We start from the raw sequence: 19114 nt of genomic DNA, 5'->3' as shown, positions 1-19114 counted from the left end.
TACCTGATTTTCAAAATAGATTCCTCACCTAATAAAAAAAGCACATAGGTGTGCTGCATGAGAAGTCTTAGAAACAGAAGAGAACCTCTAGCTCAAGGTTTTTTGTTTTGTTCCCCTTCCTTCCTTCCTTCCTAGCAATTGACCCAGGAACTGGTCCTCAGACTGAGATTAGGTTTTACAATGGTTTTCAAGGTTTGGGCTAGAGTAGTGGTTCTCAACCATGCAGGGGTCTTCCAGGGGGTACATCAACTCATCTAGATATTTGCCTAGTTTTACAACAGGCTACATAAAAAGCACTAGTGGGGTCAGTACAAACTAAAATTTCATACAGACTGACTTGTTTATACCAGATACTGAAATGTAAGTACAATATTTATATTCCAATTGATTTATTTTATAATTATGTGGCAAAAATGAGTCAGCAATTTTTTAGTAAGTGTGCTGTGACACTTTTGTATTTTTTATGTCTGATTTTGTAAGCAAATAGTTTTTAAGTGAAGTGAAACTTGGGGATACACAAAACTCCCTTTGACAGGGGTACAGTAGTCTGGAAAGGTTGAGAGCCACTGGCTAGAGAATAAATTGAGATTAGATTGAAGGTTTGGATTAGATATGCCAAAATCTCTCAAACTATTTTTGTGAAAACACTTCCAAAGCAGTGACTTATCATGATATCTTGCATGCTCTCCCCCATTCAGAAAAAAATACATAAAAGTTGGATGTAAAAGTTAGACCCTTTCCCATTTTGAATGTGATTTAGGAGCAAAATGATAGGGGTAATTTAGGATCCTGGGATTTGAATCTGAATACTCCCCTGGAGTTAGAAGGGGTTTAGATTAGAGGTTGTGGTTTTGGGCCATTTTTGCTTTTCTCATTTTACTGTTTACTTTAGCTTTATCAGTCTCTATACATATTCACATAGCAGTGTATCATTGGACAGGGAGTAATCCAACAATAACACAAGCCATCTATACCCTTCAGTATAGCAGAAGACTGATCCTGAGTCGAACTAGGCAAATAACTGATTTTTTTGATTTGCTGGCTATTCCAAAAAAAATTGGGGGGAGGAGGGAAGTTGTGTGTCAACACAAAACAAATTTTAAAAATTTTGTGGTGAACCAGAAAGTTGAAAAAATTCATGTTGGATTGAACAAAGTGTTTTATTTGAACCGAAATAAAACATTTTGGTTTGATGGAGTTTACCTTTTTAAACTGTGTTTTATGAAATTGAAGTAAATTTCAAATTAATACATTGTTTTGAATCAAAATGTGTCCTTTAAAAATGTTGAAACTAAATATTTTGTTTTTTTGCTGATTTTTGTTTTTTATTGAAATAGTTCAGTGAATTTGACACAAATTTGCATTTTTCTCTGAAAAAAGGAGTTCGCTAAATTTTTTCGCCATGCTTTAGTCCTGTGATTCTTATGCATACAAACTTCCACTGAAGTCAATGGGAGTGTTACTTGAGTAATAGACTCGTACGTAGCAGGATACAGTCAGCAGCATTGTTATAAATTGTAACATGCTCTGTCCTGATGACAAATCTGTCATCATCTGCAGTGCATGGACTAAGCCCTGAGGGCTTCTTTATTTAGGATGATGTTTTCACAAGTGTGGAAAAGATCTAGGCACCCACCTCCTTTTAAAAATCTTTTCTCTCCTAAAACTTCCAGTACAATCAACTGGGAAGAATGAAATGAATTTGGCCCTATATGTTAGAATTTTTTACAACAAAATTTAACGTTCTTAAAATGTTGTTAGTTGTTTGTACTGCAGAAGAGCAAAAATACTGTCATGAAACAACAACAAGGCAAAATGCAAAAAACAAAACAAAACAAAAAACCACTCCCCATTGCCAATCTATGGAGGAACAACAAATCCATGATCAGCACAAAATTTCCCTCAGAACCCTCCTTCCTGCACACCACCCAGAAATGGGTTGGTTACTCTTTAGCAAAAATCTCTCTAATATCCCTTTTGAAGCTTGAAATTTCCTTATGTAGTTCCTTGTCCTTTTCTCTCTTGAAAACATTAGTGCTCCTTGCTTCAGTTACTCTTCTGGGTAACATATTCCATATGTTGAATACCCTTTGCATGAAATAGTTTAGACTAAACCCTCTTTTTATCCCCATGTCCTAATTTTAAGGTTTTACCACTGTGAAGGACTAATCTGGATCAGTTTGATCGGACTCTCCCATTTTATAAATGGCATTTAACTTACCACACATTCTCCTCTTTTCCATGACAAATCCTAACCGGGTCTTTCTTTATAAGAGCTGCTATTATAAACTCCTTTAAATTCTACAGCTAATTGAACAGAGCTCTCTGACTTAGCTCATTATGATACTATTTGCTTTCATTCAAGTGCGTTTTTAGAGTAATGCAACACAGAAGCCTATTGTTGTTGTTTTCCCCCCACAACTGCTTCACTTTGGGATAAATGCCAAAAAGAGGGGGGAGGGTGTCACTTAATAGTGGTTCCAATGCATTTTTTCTCTCCTTTGTATAGAACATGACTTTTTTTCTGAGGCATTTATTCCTTTTGATTCTAAAATTACATTGAACATCTGTAAATCAACAGCATAATTGTTATTGCTCCTTGTTGTGCTCACATGTGAGGTACAAGTTATTCACTAGAAAACTGCCCAGGTTGTTAAGAGAAATACAACTGTCTTATGCTTTATTCTCATCATGGATCCCTGCTGTCTTCTGGGCCTCACACTTCTCTCAGTTATACTGGTGCAAACAGTGAGGAAACTCCAGTGGGATCAATGGAATTAAACTGGCATAAACCCAGTCTGAGTGAGAGAAGCATTAAACCCTCCATGTGCACCTCCTGTTCAGTGCTGAACGACCAGTGCAGTATTTACAGTCTGAATTCTTTTCTGTTATCTAGCTGGTTTAATTGTGGCTTAATTTTACCAATGTCTAGTTCGCACTGGTAAATTTACAGTTACAGATAAACTGTTACAATCAATTTTAAACTGATATAAGAGTCCTCATGCAAAAGTTGCATTGGTTTACCTAACTATCTAAGGTATGTATCTGGTCCCCATCACTGCAGTGTCTGAGTGCCTCACAATCTGTAATGTATTTACCCTTGCAACACCCCTGTGAGGTAGGGAAGTGTTGTTATCCCCCTCGTACAGATGAGGAGCTGAGGCACAGAAGGACTAGGTGACTTATCCAAGACCCCATGGGAAGTCTGTGGCAGAGCAAGGATTGAAATAAACAGACTTAAGTTAAATTTGTGGGATATCTGAATGTAGACAAGCCCCAAACATCACAGCTAAAGATCAGAATATCTGTACTCAATCTGTAGGGTAAAAACATTGAAAAGATGGACCACGTGCAGGCCAGGTGTTCAGGGACCAGAGATGGGGCAGGATCCTTCCATCTTATGCTCCATTGCCACTACTGTAGCCTCAGGGATTTAGTACTCCACAGTTGCACCCTCCTTCCATAGGAGGGTTTAGATCCAGATAGGCACTATTTGCAAGCCTCAAACTAGCCTTCATATTTCCCACCAACTATCAAACACACTGCTGCTGAAGAAGCCCCTATCTGCCAAGCACCACAGTGTAAATAGCTTCTTAAGGTTGGAATAGCAGCCACGGAATAGCCCCACTGCATGGACTGGTGAGAGAGATTCCTTCCACCTCCTCCCCAAAGGATCTCCCAAGTAACACACACACACTACAGCTGGAGATGTGCATGGAGGACATGGATCTTTAATTGAACTAATTTACAGGGCGGGAAGGACAGCTGTACTCAGTCTGCCTACTGAAGTGGTTTATATATACTTACTGTTCTGAATTTTTGTCTGCCACCAAAACATTATGGCAATAATGCAGGGAATGTATTGGTACTGGGGCAGTGTGATCAAGGGCATATAGAAGGAGCTAGACTAGTAGCAGGAGGAGTATGTGTGCTCTATTTTTGGTTGTCCCTGTCAGGGCGGAGCAGACATCTTGTTATCCCCAGGAACCTGCCCTCAAATACTCTATCTGTGGTGTCTGGGAATAGTGTACACCTTAGATTCTTGAGTCTGGGCTGGAGATCTAGCTCATACAGAAAAGGGATCAAGAGGCAAAATCCTAGATTTTTAAATCTAAAGTCAAAGTATTGGGATTCAGGGTTTTGGTTTAGCCATTTCACTGCAGTTCAAACTATGTAATAACTAGTGTAAAAAACTATAGTGAATTTTGCCGAAATGACTTCTGCCTCAATCTTACTCCAATCAACCATACTTGTTTATCTATACAGTGCTTCTAATTCAAAGATCTGGTTTGAGGGGAACAGGGTTGACAACTTTGCTCCTTAGGCACAATGAAACTTATCTACTTGAAAGGGAAAGCTTTTCTATGTAGGAGACAGCTGTCTTGGGGGCTGGTCTAAGACAAGTGCAAGGCACACATCTTTGACCTGCCATAAGCACATAGCAATGTGTACAATAAAAACAAAACAAGCAAAAATAACCACCCACTAAAACAAAACATTCCACCATATGTACCATTCTCCCTCTGGGGAGAGGAAGAACAAACTGTGTGTGACAAATATTAGTCATACCACTTATCGTACAATTGGAAGGCGCTCAGATACTATGGTGATGAAGGTTGTATAGGAATCCATAGGCTAGAATACAATTGTATAGAGAGGGAAAAGAACAATAAATAGCAAACAACTACGCAGTCATTAACTGATGGCTCCTGCTTAAAGTGAAATCATGGACTTGCAAAAGACTGAAGAAACTAGGGTTGCCAACTTTCTAATTGCACAAACTGAACACCCTCGCCCTGCCCTGAGGACCTGCCTCTTCTCTGAGGCCCCCTCCCTCCTTCTCTCACTGTCCCCACACTCTCATTCACTTTCACCAGACTGGGGTAAGTGATTGGGGTGTGGGAGAGGGTGAGGGATCCAGCTGGGCTGGAGCTGCAGGCTCAGGGATGAGGTCACAAATGTGAGGGATTTTAGGTGCGGGAGGGGGCTCTGGGCTGGGCAGGGGGTTAGGTGTGTGTGGGGGGGTGCGGGCTATGAGCTGGGTGTGTGGGCTCTGGGGTGAAGCCAGGGATGAGGGGTTTGGGGTGCAGGAGGGGGCTCAGGCCTGGGGCAGAGGGTTGGGGTACAGAAGGGAGTGTGGGCTTTGGGAGGGGGTTTGGGTGCAGGAAGGGGCTTAGGGCTAGGGCTAGGGCAAGGGTCCGGGAGGGGGTTCAGGGTGTGGGCTTTGGCAGGGTGGCTTACTTCAGACAGCACCTGGAAGCGGACAGCATGTCTGGCTGCAGGCATCACCCCTACAGCTCCCATTGGCCATGGTTCCCGGCCAATGGGAGCTCCAGAGCTGGTGCTTGGGGTGCCAGAAGTGCGTGGAGCCCCCTGGCTGCCCCTGTGCCTGCCCTAAGAGCCAGACATGCCAACCGCATCCAGGAGCCTCGCAGAGCCAGGGCAGGCAGGGAGCCTGCCTTACTGCCGCAGACCGGACTTTTAGCAGCCTGGTCAGCGGTGCTGACTGGAGCCACCAGGGTCCCTTTTCGACCAGGTGTTCCAGTCGAAAACCAAATGCCTGGCAACCCTAGAAGAAACTTCAAATAATTGAACATGTGGTGTTATGAAGAGGAGAGGGGTTCTGAAATATTTAAATGACAAAGGGAGAAGGGGGAGAGTCCCAAAGACTGAGATATTCTCAACTCCAAGAGTTCAAAAATCTTGAGTTGGGCCCCCAAATTATGAGACTGGCTTAAAAATCATGAGATTTTAAGAAACGAGAGTTTTGGGTGTGTTTTTTATTTGCTTTCTGGTTTCTGAGCCTTTTGGCCTGCACTTGACTCAAGATTTGATACAGACTTTTCTTTGCAGCCAGGCCACCTACAAACTTTTAAGTGTAAAACCCAAAAGCTGAGTCTCCTGTAATCAGAAGGCTCTAGGAGCTGCAGTCTTAAGAAAATCATCAAATATTAAGACACAAAAATTGCGAGAGTTGGCAACCCTAAAAAAAGAAATGGCAAATATTTAAAGACTGAAATAGTACAGTGAATCATGGTGAGAAGACAAAGAAATGGAGCAACCTGGAAGTTGGAGAATAATATAAGAAGAAAGGAAGGATCAACCAGTTTTGGTGATAGTCTGAAATATAAGAGTGAGGATTTTGCCATGACTTCAGTGGGTCTAGGATTTGATTTTCAGAACCAGATCCTTAGCTGGTATAAATTGAGGCAGCTCTATTGACTGCAATGGAATTACTCTGGTTCGTATAATCTCAGTCCCTGGCCCTTAATGTACAGGAAAACTAGAGGAATAACCCCTGACCCAAATTCCACATCCGAATAGGATATCAAGGTTTAAAGGGGATCAGACACTCAGCTGGTGTAAATCAGCATAACTCCATATACTTCAGTGATCCTATCCCAATTTACACCAGCTGCGAATCTGGCTCATTATACTTAGACTTAGACCTGATCTACACTGGGGGCGGGGGGGAAATCGATCTAAGTTACGCAACTTCAGTTATGTACTTAGATCTACTTACCACGGTGTCTTCACTGTGGTAAGTCGACAGCTCATGCTCCCCTGTTGACTCCACCTGTGCCTCTTGCTCTGGTGGAGTACTGCAGTTGATGGGAGAGTGCTTTGGCGATCAATTTATCGCGTCTAGACTAGATGCAATAAATCAACCCCCACTGGATCGATCACTGCCCGTCAATCCAGTGGGTAATGTAGACAAAGCTCTTAGACATTTCACAGCTGCTAGGTGTATATCTACTTGTATTTAACAAACAAACAAACAAAAATGCTCCAGTGCACTATATGTTGAAATATATTAAGGACAGAGCACTATGTATTAGCATATGTGAAGCATTCCTATTTTATGTCTTGGTGTCAGTTGCACTTGATTTTAACCAGTGTCTGCCGGTCAAAGATTTGCATCTTCATTTCCTTATGAGAACTTTTAACAGTGAGAGTAATTAATCCTTGGGACAATTTACCAAGGGTCATGATGGATTCTTCATTACTGACAATTGTTAAATCAAGATTGGCTGTTTTTCTAGAAGATCTGCCCTAGGAATAATTTTGAGGAAATTATTTGAGGAATTTCTATGGCCTGTGTTATACAGGAAGTCAGACTAGATGCTCACAAATGGTTCCTTCTGGCCTTGGAATCTATGGATCTATGAAAACCCTCTCCCTCTCCCACTTCCAATTCTTGTTAAGGCTCTAGAATGTTGATAACATTTATTTGGATCTCTCTATAAAGTAGAATGCAAGTGGGCACTGCTGCATGCACAGCTCATTATTGTGTTTACTGGTACTGGATGGCTTATTACTTAGCTAGGCCCTACTAAAACATCCTTGTACTATTGATACAACTTCCCACATGCTGACTTGTGTTCTTAGCCCAGGTGTTAAATCTTGTTTTATAATCTGTACAGTGCTCTGGCACAATAGAGCAGTGATCTTGATTAAGGCCACTAGATGCTAATGTAGTACAAATAATCATAACTGTATACCCAATAGAGCAGATTGTATACACATACAAAAGCTGGCTTTACAAAGCATTTGTGAACCAGTCCTATTATTTGCAAGTTTATGTGGTCTTTGAAAATATTTGACAAATTTCACAAATGGATGAATTGGGAAGCATCTTCTATTGGCATTTAATCTTCAGAATTTAAGGTTCAGAATCTGGCACACAGATGGATAGTGAGTCAAAAATATTCATTCTATGCGGAACATATACAACTCTGTCCACATCTATTCAGGGGATACCATCATAGGGCCTAATCACATCAGCCACACTATCAGAGGCTCGTTCACCTGCGCATCTACCAATGTGATATATGCCATCATGTGCCAGCAATGCCCCTCTGCCATGTACATTGGCCAAACTGGACAGTCTCTACGTAAAAGAATGAATGGACACAAATCAGACGTCAAGAATTATAACATTCAAAAACCAGTTGGAGAACACTTCAATCTCTCTGGTCACTCGATCACAGACCTAAGAGTGGCTATACTTCAACAAAAAAGCTTCAAAAACAGACTCCAAGGAGAGACTGCTGAATTGGAATTAATTTGCAAACTGGATACAATTAACTTAGGCTTGAATAGAGACTGGGAATGGATGAGTCATTACACAAAGTAAAACTATTTCCCCATGGTATTTCTCCCTCCCACCCCACCCCCCACTGTTCCTCTGATATTCTTGTTAACTGCTGGAATTAGCCTACCTGCTTGTCACCATGAAAGGTTTTCCTCCTTCCCCCCCCTGCTGTTGGTGATGGCTTATCTTAAGTGATCACTCTCCTTACAGTGTGTATGATAAACCCATTGTTTCATGTTCTCTGTGTGTGTGTCTATAAATCTCTCCTCTGTTTTTTCCACCAAATGCATCCGATGAAGTGAGCTGTAGCTCACGAAAGCTTATGCTCTAATAAATTTGTTAGTCTCTAAGGTGCCACAAGTACTCCTTTTCTTTTTGCGAATACAGACTAACACGGCTGCTACTCTGAAAACTGTGATTGAATACATGTATTCAATTTCAAAGCTTTGTGAATGCTAAGTTCCTCAAACATGGTTGGATCAAGCTGACACACGATTAGTCACAAAATAACTCACAGGATTTTCTCTCGGTATTCTATCAGAGAGGAAGGATGGCCCAGTGGTTAGGACACTAGTTTGAGACTTGGGAAACCTAGGTTCAGTTCTCTGTTCAGTCAGACTTTCTCTGTGACCTTGGGCAAGTCACTTAATTTATCTGTACAATGAGGATAATAGCACTTTGCTACCTCACAGGGTGTTGAGGAAAAATACATTAAAGACTGTGAAGTATTTAGAAACTTCAGTAACAGGTGCTATACAAGTACCTAAGACAGAGGGAGCCAGCTCTAAGACCTACGATTCTGTGCTTGCCTTTTTATATGCACAATAAATATTTTGTATCTGATGATATGAACTAGTCCGTGAAGACCCATTTCATTGTGGTTGCCATCTTCTGTTCTAGAATCTAAGCTCTTACGGCTGTGAAGAAAACATTCAGCTTGTGATCCATATTTAAACCAATACTGTAATAGCAGTTTGAGCTGCACCAGTGAAAGCCACTTCCTTAGACATGCTGCACGAGTGTGAAAAATGGTTGGTATTTGTGCCACTCATTTCAAATCAGGGTAAGCTATGCCTCTGCAAGTCACTGTTGTCATTGGTGCAACATACGTATGGTAAGGGGTTTGCATTGATGCAGCTATATTGGTGTAACTGTAGCAGGAGCTAAAATCCCATTGTAGACAAGCCCTTGGGCTACAGATAGCTTGAAACAATTACTCTGAGAGGTATTATGACTATTTAAATGACAACATAAGGAACTATTTCACTACTATCGTGGACCACATAATAGCTTGTCTATACATACACACACACACACACACACACACACACACACACACACACACACACACACAAAGTGGCACTGATTTAACTAAAGCAGGTTAGAAATGGATTTAGCTAATTGGTGCAAATCCCTTGTTTGGACATGTTTGTTTCTGCCATTAGTATAAATCTGTAAGGAATCAATTTAAGCTAAATTTAAATATGCCCCTGTTAATCCTAAATAAGTCTCCACACACTTATATGCATGAACAACTGAATCTATTAATTCACTCTTTTTGTTATTTAGGGGAAAGTTTGTGTAATCCAGCCCTTAATAGGGGGATGGCTTCATAGATCACTGCTCATTACATCCTGGCATGGCAACCACAGTGATTGCCGACATGGAAAACTCAGGAAAGTACTTAATGAAATGTAGCAGCTGGAAACAAAGAAAGAGAACTAACACCAGGGCTGGAATTTTTGAAGTTACCCAACACTACCCAATTCTCTGAGTGTCAAAGTCCCCTAAAGGGCTTTGAAAGTCTCACCCATGTGACCAGACATCTCTACAGACTACTGACAAGTATTCCATGGACCATAGTTTGAGATATCCTCTTCTAAGGAAGTCTCTGTAGCATGGATTGACATTTATAAATAGTCTTGACATCTAAACCAGACAGCAAGGTGGTTGGAGAGCTCTTCCATTACGTTCTAAATGTGGCATCTTAGGGACGTCCTGCTCTTTCCATCACCACATAGTTTGCCAAAGGTGGAATTTGCTTTTGTAATTTAGCATTGTGGAAAAGTATAAGCTGGTAGGATATTCTCAAACTAGCATCCCTTGGGAATGTTACTATGTGGAGTTTTGGAAAACTGTCTGCCACAGAGTTTACTTTTTTTTTTTTTTAAATAATCAGTTTTATAGGCCAGAGTGTAGAGGTTGCTCGAATGTACTGCAGTCAGTTTCCCTTTCTATAAACATCAGATTTGCATCCCAAATTCCAAGAAAGAAATGGCAAAGCTCTGCTCTCCTGGCTTACTTATCTAGCTAGAGTTAAATTTTGCTAGCAGGGAAAAAAAAAATCTTCCTGGAAAATGGACACAGTGCAGTGAGTTACCTAATAAGAAAGGAGTTAAGTTGTGATAGCGTTGCTGGTCCCAGAACCACATTCTTCTTGTTACTCTCTGCCATCCATTGACCCAGAAAACCAGAGATAACTAGCGTTAATGATGCTGCATGTCTTTTAGTCCCTTTTGTGACTCTGAGGATACATCTGGCCTGTTCCGTGAAGGCCAAACTCACAGGCCATACGACATGTATAGTATATGCAGAAAGATTTGCAACTCATGAGTTTCCATGTACTCTATGTTCATTTGTCTTTAGGTATTTTTAGTTCTCTGTGTAAGTATTTTACATGTTCTACAATATAGCACATTTAGGGCCAGATCCAACACCCAAGGAAGTCGATGTGAGTTTTTCCATTGTCTTTGGTGGCAGTTGAATCAGGCCCCCAGAGCTGTGAGAAACACCTAAGGGAAGCTTAAGGAATAAATTACTTAATGGGTCAAGATGAAAATACAGCATCTCTCTGGTATTCCATAATCCTCCATGTACTCAGTGATACTGTATGTCAGATATTGGAGACTAGAGTCTGTTATCCCCTAAATCCCATTACCCACATCTATGCCAAACCCTGGGGACCATCATCTCTTTACATCATTTCTGTAAGCACTGTGACTAAGAGATATTAGTTCTGGGAATCAGAAAATGTTAAATGGTGAAGTCATTTGCTGCATCCTCTCCCTTCCGGGGCATGATGCTTCCAGACATGACAACATTCAAGACAGAAAGGAACACCAGTTCACAGATAGGTTAAATATCCAGCATGAAGGCCTGTAGATACTCTTATGCATGCAACATTCACCCAACCCTTGAGGCTCAGCTCTGGTTGCTATTTCTTTCAAATAGGCTGTTCCTACCTCAATGCTACTTTGAAAGGTACCCATGTTAAAGAGAACATATCTGTAAACTGTCAGCTATTTAAATTACCGTTGTTTTCCTTCCCTTTCATCCCATTTGTGCCGTCTTCCAATTTTTTTTCCTGAGCCTCAACATCAACGCACACACTTTTTTTTCAGGGTGGTCTAATTAGAACTACAGGTTCCTTACCGTACAGTCTCCATGAGTACATATTACCTCCCTGGGAATCTGACCGTTTGCTGATGTCCGAATTTTGCAACCGTTCACAACGGTGCACAGTGAGGACCTTACAAAACAAAAATCCCTGTATCTATTATGTTAGAAGAAGGAGAAGAGGTTATAAGTAGAGTGAGCTGAGAAACAGTCAGTTCTTTGGATGGAAATTTTTGAAAAAAAATTCTTCATAACTTCCAAATTTCCATTTTTGATGGAAAAATGATCCCCCCCCCAATTTGTTTCCATATTTGCCCCTCTTTGCCTTCTTCCCTCCCCCTCTTGATTCTTTTTTTCCATTTTGACATGAGAAAAGGAAGAAAAATGGAGAGAAGCGGGGAAGGAAAATAAAAACCAATTTTTGTTTGGTATTTTTCCATTGAAAAACTGGACAAATTTGAAAGACTTAAAAAAAAAAAAAAAAAAAAAAGGCCCGGGGGGGGAGGGAGGAGACTATTTTTCACCAAAATATGTTTTGGGAGGGAAAAAACATCTTTTGACCAGACCTCTTATTAAGGGACAATGATAGTAGGAGGAGTGAGAGGCAGGTGGGGAAGGACAAGGGAAGCACTGGAGCCAGAGAAGAAAATGGTAGGTTTTAAGACACCCTCGCCCCCCCCCCACACACACACGCTACATCATCAAAGTATCAAGTTGCCCTGTCAACAGCAGTTGGTGACCTGACATCTTCTTTATTCGCTTTCTATTCCATAACTGAAACTGGGGACTATTCCTTATTTCACATTCATGGACAGGTTACGACTGGCTGCTGTGTAAATGTGCACAGTTGGGAGTGAGACACCAGGCTTCACCCACCTTTCCTTGTAGTCCCCCACTGCAGGGCCAGTCTCGGTTATTGCACTGCCTAGAACTGCTGTTGGCATTTCCTCCTCACCCCTTTTGGGGATGGGGAGATGAATCCTGGCCTCTTACCCCACTGCACTGGCTGTTTCAGCTGACTGTGAAAAGGAGCACGCTCAAAAGGATGTAACAATTGCCACACTCCTACTGCATGCAAGGGAATCCTGAGGGGTATTTTGTGAGCAAAGAGGCTGTCTTTGGCAGTTAAAGGAAAGAGAGTGGACTGAGAAATGAGAAGAGGAGCAGCTGCCTCTGCCAATGTGAGAATTCTCACCGACAGCTTAGAGTGGAGAGAGGTGAGCAGAACAAGGGCGATTGGCTTGCAACTCCCCAGGGTCTATGGATTTGATAGCGATGATTGTATTCAACATAAACGTGATTGGTCACTACTCTTCAGTTAAACTGGCTGTGAGTATTCAGAGGTTGCCAAGGCACACCTGGTAGTCTCTCTCCATGCTCCTTCAGTGGCAGCTTCAGCTGGTGGTACCTCTGGGCTCCACAATGCAGCCTCTGGGGCCCTTTCACAAAGCCGGCCTCTGGGGCCAGGCTAATATCAAGCTCTTAAGCAGCATATCCTGTCTTTCCTGTAGAACTATTTCCAGGAAGTGCAAGCACATGCAACTTCCTTTCATTTTTTAGGGTGGAGAGAAAATAGGAATTTCCATCCCACAGGTAATTCAAATATTTCTCCATTTTTTTTCATCCCAAATTGGGGATGTCACAGAACAAAAAATGCTTAAATGTTGTGGATAGGAAATATCAAAATGCTTCATTTCAGTGTGTTGAGCCAAATTGAAATGCCTCTTTTTGAATCAGTCAAACATTAAACTTCATTTCCCTTTCTCATCTCCCATGATGTTAGTCACATGACTCCCATGATGCACCATGCAGGTCAGTTAAAGGGAGATCACATCTTGCATCATTGGAGATGTAGTCTGACCACACAGCCTGTCCAATAGGGAATAGTGGGGGCCCAAAAATGGGAACAGGAAGCATGACCCCCTCCCCAAAAAAAGGCAACACAGCATCATGGAGTTTAATGTTAAACTGATTTGAAACAGTTTCAATTTGGTTCAACAAACCAAAATTAAATATTAATATTTTCATCAGTGCATTGAAAATTTTTGATAAAATGGAAGTTTTCCATTGAAAAACCATTTTAGTGAAAAATTCTTGACCAGCTCTACTTATTTTTTAAGATGTGAAGATTGTGTGGACACCCACTTTGGGACAAATTCTCAGCTGGTATAAAAGTGACTAAAATGACTTCATTGACTTCATAGGGCTACACTGATATACACCAGTTTAGGATCTGGGTCCTTTGTTTTAAATTGTTTATTTTAATTTAATATAATCAGCATCCATATTGACTGATCAAAATAGTGCACAGAGAGAGAAGAAAGCACCATCACCCCTTGTAAAACCTTAAATCTACAAGAGTCAAACCCAAAGAAAGTAAGAACAGAAGGTAGAATTAATTGAAGAAAAAAGTATCAAAGCAATCCAGTGTATAGACACAGCAAAAAGGGAAGCAACCTTCCATAAATGCATTGTGCTAGTCACCCATACATAATAATTTAGACTTGAACAATAAAGGGCATTTAGCCAAATGGATGCAGTCAGAACAATCAGTAACATTTTCATTATAAACAAACTAAAGATTATTTTCTTGTCAAGAACACTAGATTTCAATAACGTAATCATCTGAACTGCACTGACTCTCCAACACTTCGTTTTTCTTGGACTAGGGCAGCTAAGTAATTTAGCATCATTGCAACCCTTTTAAAAAATTATCAGCTATCAAGAAAAGTTTGGCCAGAACAATAGTGATATCAATTTCTAGTAGCAAATTCATTTTTCCATAACAATATATTTTCTTCTTGTGCTGCCCATGCTATCTGGAATACCATTTTTCCATTCCCTTTGAAGACACAGTACCATAGTGTTTCCAAATTTAACACACAACTTGGTCTTTCAATCAGACTGATATAAAAGTTAAGAGTATGAGATGGAATGGATTTGGCTGCTTGATCTTATGGAGATTTAAAAGGGATGTAAATTTAAGTGCTGTTTTCTGGAGCCTTTCATGATCTGCAATGATAAACACATTTTTGTTCTGAAAAGTGGATTATAGCAATGTAGACATAATGTTATAGAGATCCTTTCCTTGCATGCCCTCTCTTGGATCTAACACAGGTTGCACCTTTTACAATTATTTCCAACTATCTCCCATTTACAGCACAGCAGTGCACAGTCTGTGAAGATTACAACCTTAAGGGCCTTACAACTATCTCTGTGAGAAACCTTCAGTTTTCTCATCATTTTGGGGCTTTACAATCAATCCGTCAGCCGAGTGTAAAATCCTTCCATTTTATCATCTTTTTTTGGTGGTGTATTGCCTTCAGTTAAGTAGTGTTTTCTTCCACTTCACAAACCCAGCGATTATGGACATCAATTTCTCCTCATGAGTCTTAATAGCTGTAAGAATTTGTACTTAATTAAGTGACTCCAGCCTCACCTGAATGAAATTGTTGGTGTTGATTATGATATAGTAAAAGCAATTAAAAAGTCAGCATTTGCCAACCATAACCACAGATGTCTCCTCCCCTAAATAGGGGAGAGACAGTGCTAATCTCACATACCACTGTGTGATATTTTTTTTTAAAGGGAATAGCAGCATTTAGCTATGTCCCTAGAACGTACAGTGGATGTTGCAACAAAACTACACATAGCATAATCAGGAGAAACCATATTTTGACATTTACGTGTCACTCATGGGTTTGAAAAGATGATAAATGTGAAGGGGAAAACTAGTATTTTCAGGTGCCCTTCAGATTATTCATCATGTAGGTATCCGAGGCAAAAAAAAAAAATGCTACTGACTTATTTTTTTAAGAGTCTCCTAGGAGGTCCATCTTACAGCTGTATCGTCTACTATATGCATGCAATAAGCAGAGCCCCAAAGCAAATGCCTTTATGCAAAAAGCCACCTTTAAATCACAGTCCAGAAGTAGAGTTCGTATTTGGCTAGTCTGTCTTGCTCAGTTCCAGTAGAGTAAGTGCAGTATGTTCTGAGCTGAAATGCAGCATAGCCACTAATCAACTCCCCTGTAAAATGAAGTTCCAGGAGTTTTTAAATATATAGTACAGATATGAGCTGTGGGATTTTTCCTGTAAACACTCCATCCCAGTAATACTTCATACCTCACCAAGCACCTTAACTTCACCAGCCAGCATAGCATGTACAGCCTCATAACTTCCATCAACCTCACCTCCATTGTGGTGTCATCCTTAGTTTCTCTAGTTATCCAGTTCAGGTCAAAAGACGTACAGCAGTAGCACCCAATCCCTCCCTGGGAGCATCAGTGGTCTAGTAGGAAATCTGCAGTAGGGGCAGAAAATACCACCAGCCAAAGCTTTCCAGGGTCTTACATCTGAGGCTCCTGGCAGTAGTTCAGCATTGGCCAGAGTCCTGGTAAATGCCCCCAATACCCAATTCCTTCCATGGGGACCCACAAAAGCCAGCTACCTGGAATAGCAACAGCAATGTTCAGGCTTGTACAAATGGATATGAAAAAGCAGTAAGAACTCAGTTTCTCAGAAAAGTTCCTGAGAACAGAAGCAACCAAGAGTGTGTCAGGGCTTCAGCTGACTGGAATTTACCCTCGCCCCATGCTTTAGCTATTAAAACAATTCTGGGGGTTTACACTCGATAGTCTAAGTATAAAATCCTCAGTCTTGGTAGAGAACTGGAATTCAGTTTTCTCTTGTACTCTGGTATGAAAAGTCCACAGACTTTTAAAACTTGAAAGGCCCAGAGGAGTTGAACTCTTGTCTGAGTTTCCAGTGCCTGCTGCTCTGGAACAAAAAATTGGCAGGTGGGTATATATACTGAGTACCCCCAAAAGGGATTGGGGGAAAGGAGCCTCTCTGACTGTGCTCCTGGAGGCAGGACAGCTAGGCCAACCCCAGACTAGGTTAAAAAGATGGTGTAATATACTTCAAAACATGGGCCTATTGGTTGAATACCGCATATTATGAAGGAGAGTGAGGATCTGGCAATTTCTCCAACAGGCAAATCTGCCCAGTCTGATCCATGTAGCAGACAGGGAATAACTCCCAGGGTACAACTGCTGTGCACTAGAGCTATTCACATGAGCTAGGTGACCAGGACTGGTTCCCTCATATTCAAAGACCCACAGACCTACCCAAGTAATCTGTCTCCAGCAGTTGCATCTAGCTTGAAGAGCCTGATCCAAAGCCAACTGAAGTCAATGGAAGTTTTTCCATTGACTTCAGTGGACTTTGGATCAGGTTTTCATAGTTTAAATTGGAAACTATGTGTACAGCCTTTGATTATTGTTTTAGAAACTTCTCTGTGCTAGTTTTCCATTTGCTTCAGTGAGGAAAAAACAACCAAACCAAAACAACCTAGATTTTGCAAAGTGCTGCACGTGTTAAATATCCACAGACTCCCTTGGAAGCTGAGGCAGTTTGCAGGACTGTGGGGCCTTTGTAATGTGGTGCTCAGGGAAGTCATCTACTTTTAAATATACTGAAATAATTTACTTTGTCTTATCTTGGACAAGCCTCTATTGTGATGATAAAAGCATGTGTTGGACTCACTGATTCCTCACTTAAAAGGCTGCAGTGACTTGATTTTTCGTTTGACTTTTTTTTGGAATGAGTGTGTCTCAGTAATTCATAACCCACTTAAGATATTCATTTAGCTTAACTAAATGGGAACAATGTTTAATTTTTCATTTTTTAGTGGTGATGCTGCACATCAACTTTCAAGACTCTCAGCATTAGCCTTTGGACTCTGTTTTAAACCCATAAATCAAGCTCTAAGCACAGTGTGTTTTTGTGACTGTTGAATATTCACTTCTTGTTGTTCTTATCAATATCCAGTATATGTATTTTGTATCACTCAAATAATAATTTATCTGATTTTGGACATGAGAGTAGATTTATGCAAGTCCCTGAGAAAAGGTTAATGTGTATGTTTGGATACTGATGAATACATGTGTGAGAAACTGCTACAAAATCCAGCTTAACATGGCCTGGAGGAATAAGTGGAGTAGGTATATTTCACCCCCTGTGCAGAAGGCCAGCATGAGGCTTAGGAGGTACCTCTACTTCTGGCTTGTTCTCCACCCAAGGGTATATTTTGCCTGAGTTTGACAGTTAGGAAGCTGAGCGCTAATCCTGGTTCTGCTACTGACATGGGACCTGGTCCTGCTCCCTTTGAAATCAATGACAACAATTCCATTGACTTCAGCAGGATTCATCCCTTGCTATGTGGCCTTTGGGCAAATCATTTTAACTCTGTGCCTCAGTTGTCCCCACCTGTAAAATGTGAATATTAACACTTCCCTACCCCACTGAGCTGTGAAGATTAATTAGTGAATCTTTGTTCAGTGATAGGGACAAGAAAAATGCTATATGAGCTAAGTATTATTACCCCTTCCATAGCAGAGAACAACCTGAACCACAAGCCTGAACCAATACATGGAGGAATTTAGTGTTATCTTTAGTCTCATTAGTACCCAAGCATACTTATATACTTTCTGAAGAAATTCTAAAGACTAGCCCAGCTAGCTCTCAGTATCCTTGGGCCAAGTTCTGCCAATGGTGAAGCATGGGCACAGATTAAGGCAGAATTTATCCTTGTGTTTCTAACCATCTCTTTGATCAAGAGAGCAATAAGAATGGGCTGAGAGAACCTGGTGGTCAATGTCAAGGTTGTCCAGCTCAATGCAAGAAACAGAATAGGAAAGATAACAGACTTTGCCAGGCCCTGGTCAGATATTACTGACAGTGTACTGAAGGGAAGCCCAGCCAGACTGCAACAAGGAGGATTCATCAGACCTGTATATAATTGATTACTCCAGTTTTATAGTTATTTGACATTAGTGTATCCATAGGTAGGAAAAGCAGTTTACATGGGTGAAGACAGTCCCTACCATGTGGATCTTACAATCTAGGTTTTATGTAAGTAAGAAGTCTTAATTTGAAACCATTAGAGCAAGTTTGTGAGGCCCTTATTCACACTAATCCCATTGACTTCATCTTTGTCCTTTTGAAGACAATGGGGTTACTCAGGTGATTGAGGAAGGGATTTCTTACATGACTGTGTGTTTGCAGGATCAAGCTAGTAGATAACACAACCTGAAATAATGTCTCAAAACATGCACCCACAAGTTACATGTAATTGTCCATCTCTAAATTCAATGGCTATGCAAACAACCTAGTAGGTTAAGGACAGAAAATTGAATATTCATAATAGGCATTGCCCTAAACCAGGCAGGTGGAACCAAAGCAAACATTCTTCAGAGTGTGAAAGGAAAGTATAGTAAATAAAGCCTGATGTTGCAGCTGCAATTCTCTGAGCAATGAACATAAGGAGGCTGTAAGCATGGCTGTGAAATAAATAGAGGTAAATGAGTAACACTCCTAAAATGAATTAAACCTCAATAGGTTTAGATGACTGGAGGATTTATGCTATTGGAAATGAAAATGAGAGCTAGGGGTTGGTTCTAGCCCCCGCCCTGGCTCGTATGTGCCACTCCAGTGCCATATATGGACCACAATGGAGTAACAACAGCACAGGGGAGAATTCCCTTAGTGCAGGAGCAGCATAGGGCTAATATAAGTATCCATACATTGACCCCTTGTAGGCCCAGTATCGTGGGAAGGGCC

The 19114-nt window shown here is 40.9% G+C and overlaps 1 protein-coding gene and 1 long non-coding RNA gene across 2 annotated transcripts in view; one reads left to right on the top strand and one right to left on the bottom strand.

The window, feature by feature from the left end:
- LOC119850047 overlaps nucleotides 1–11957 on the top strand; it is a 53143-nt gene extending 41186 nt beyond the window's left edge. Inside the window, exons 2-3 of the long non-coding RNA XR_006281467.1 lie at nucleotides 9665–11356; nucleotides 11497–11957. This is a non-coding gene — a long non-coding RNA (uncharacterized LOC119850047). The remainder of the gene's footprint in view (nucleotides 1–9664; nucleotides 11357–11496) is intronic.
- The window catches only part of NTF3 (neurotrophin 3), a 64345-nt gene that overhangs the window by 20926 nt on the left and 24305 nt on the right, over nucleotides 1–19114 (bottom strand). The window lies entirely within an intron of this gene.

Source organism: Dermochelys coriacea, chromosome 1 (assembly GCF_009764565.3).
Source record: "Dermochelys coriacea isolate rDerCor1 chromosome 1, rDerCor1.pri.v4, whole genome shotgun sequence".
NCBI classification, from domain to species: domain Eukaryota; kingdom Metazoa; phylum Chordata; order Testudines; family Dermochelyidae; genus Dermochelys; species Dermochelys coriacea.
Note: the sequence above shows the minus strand (reverse complement) of the source record. Positions and strands in the feature narration are given on the sequence as shown.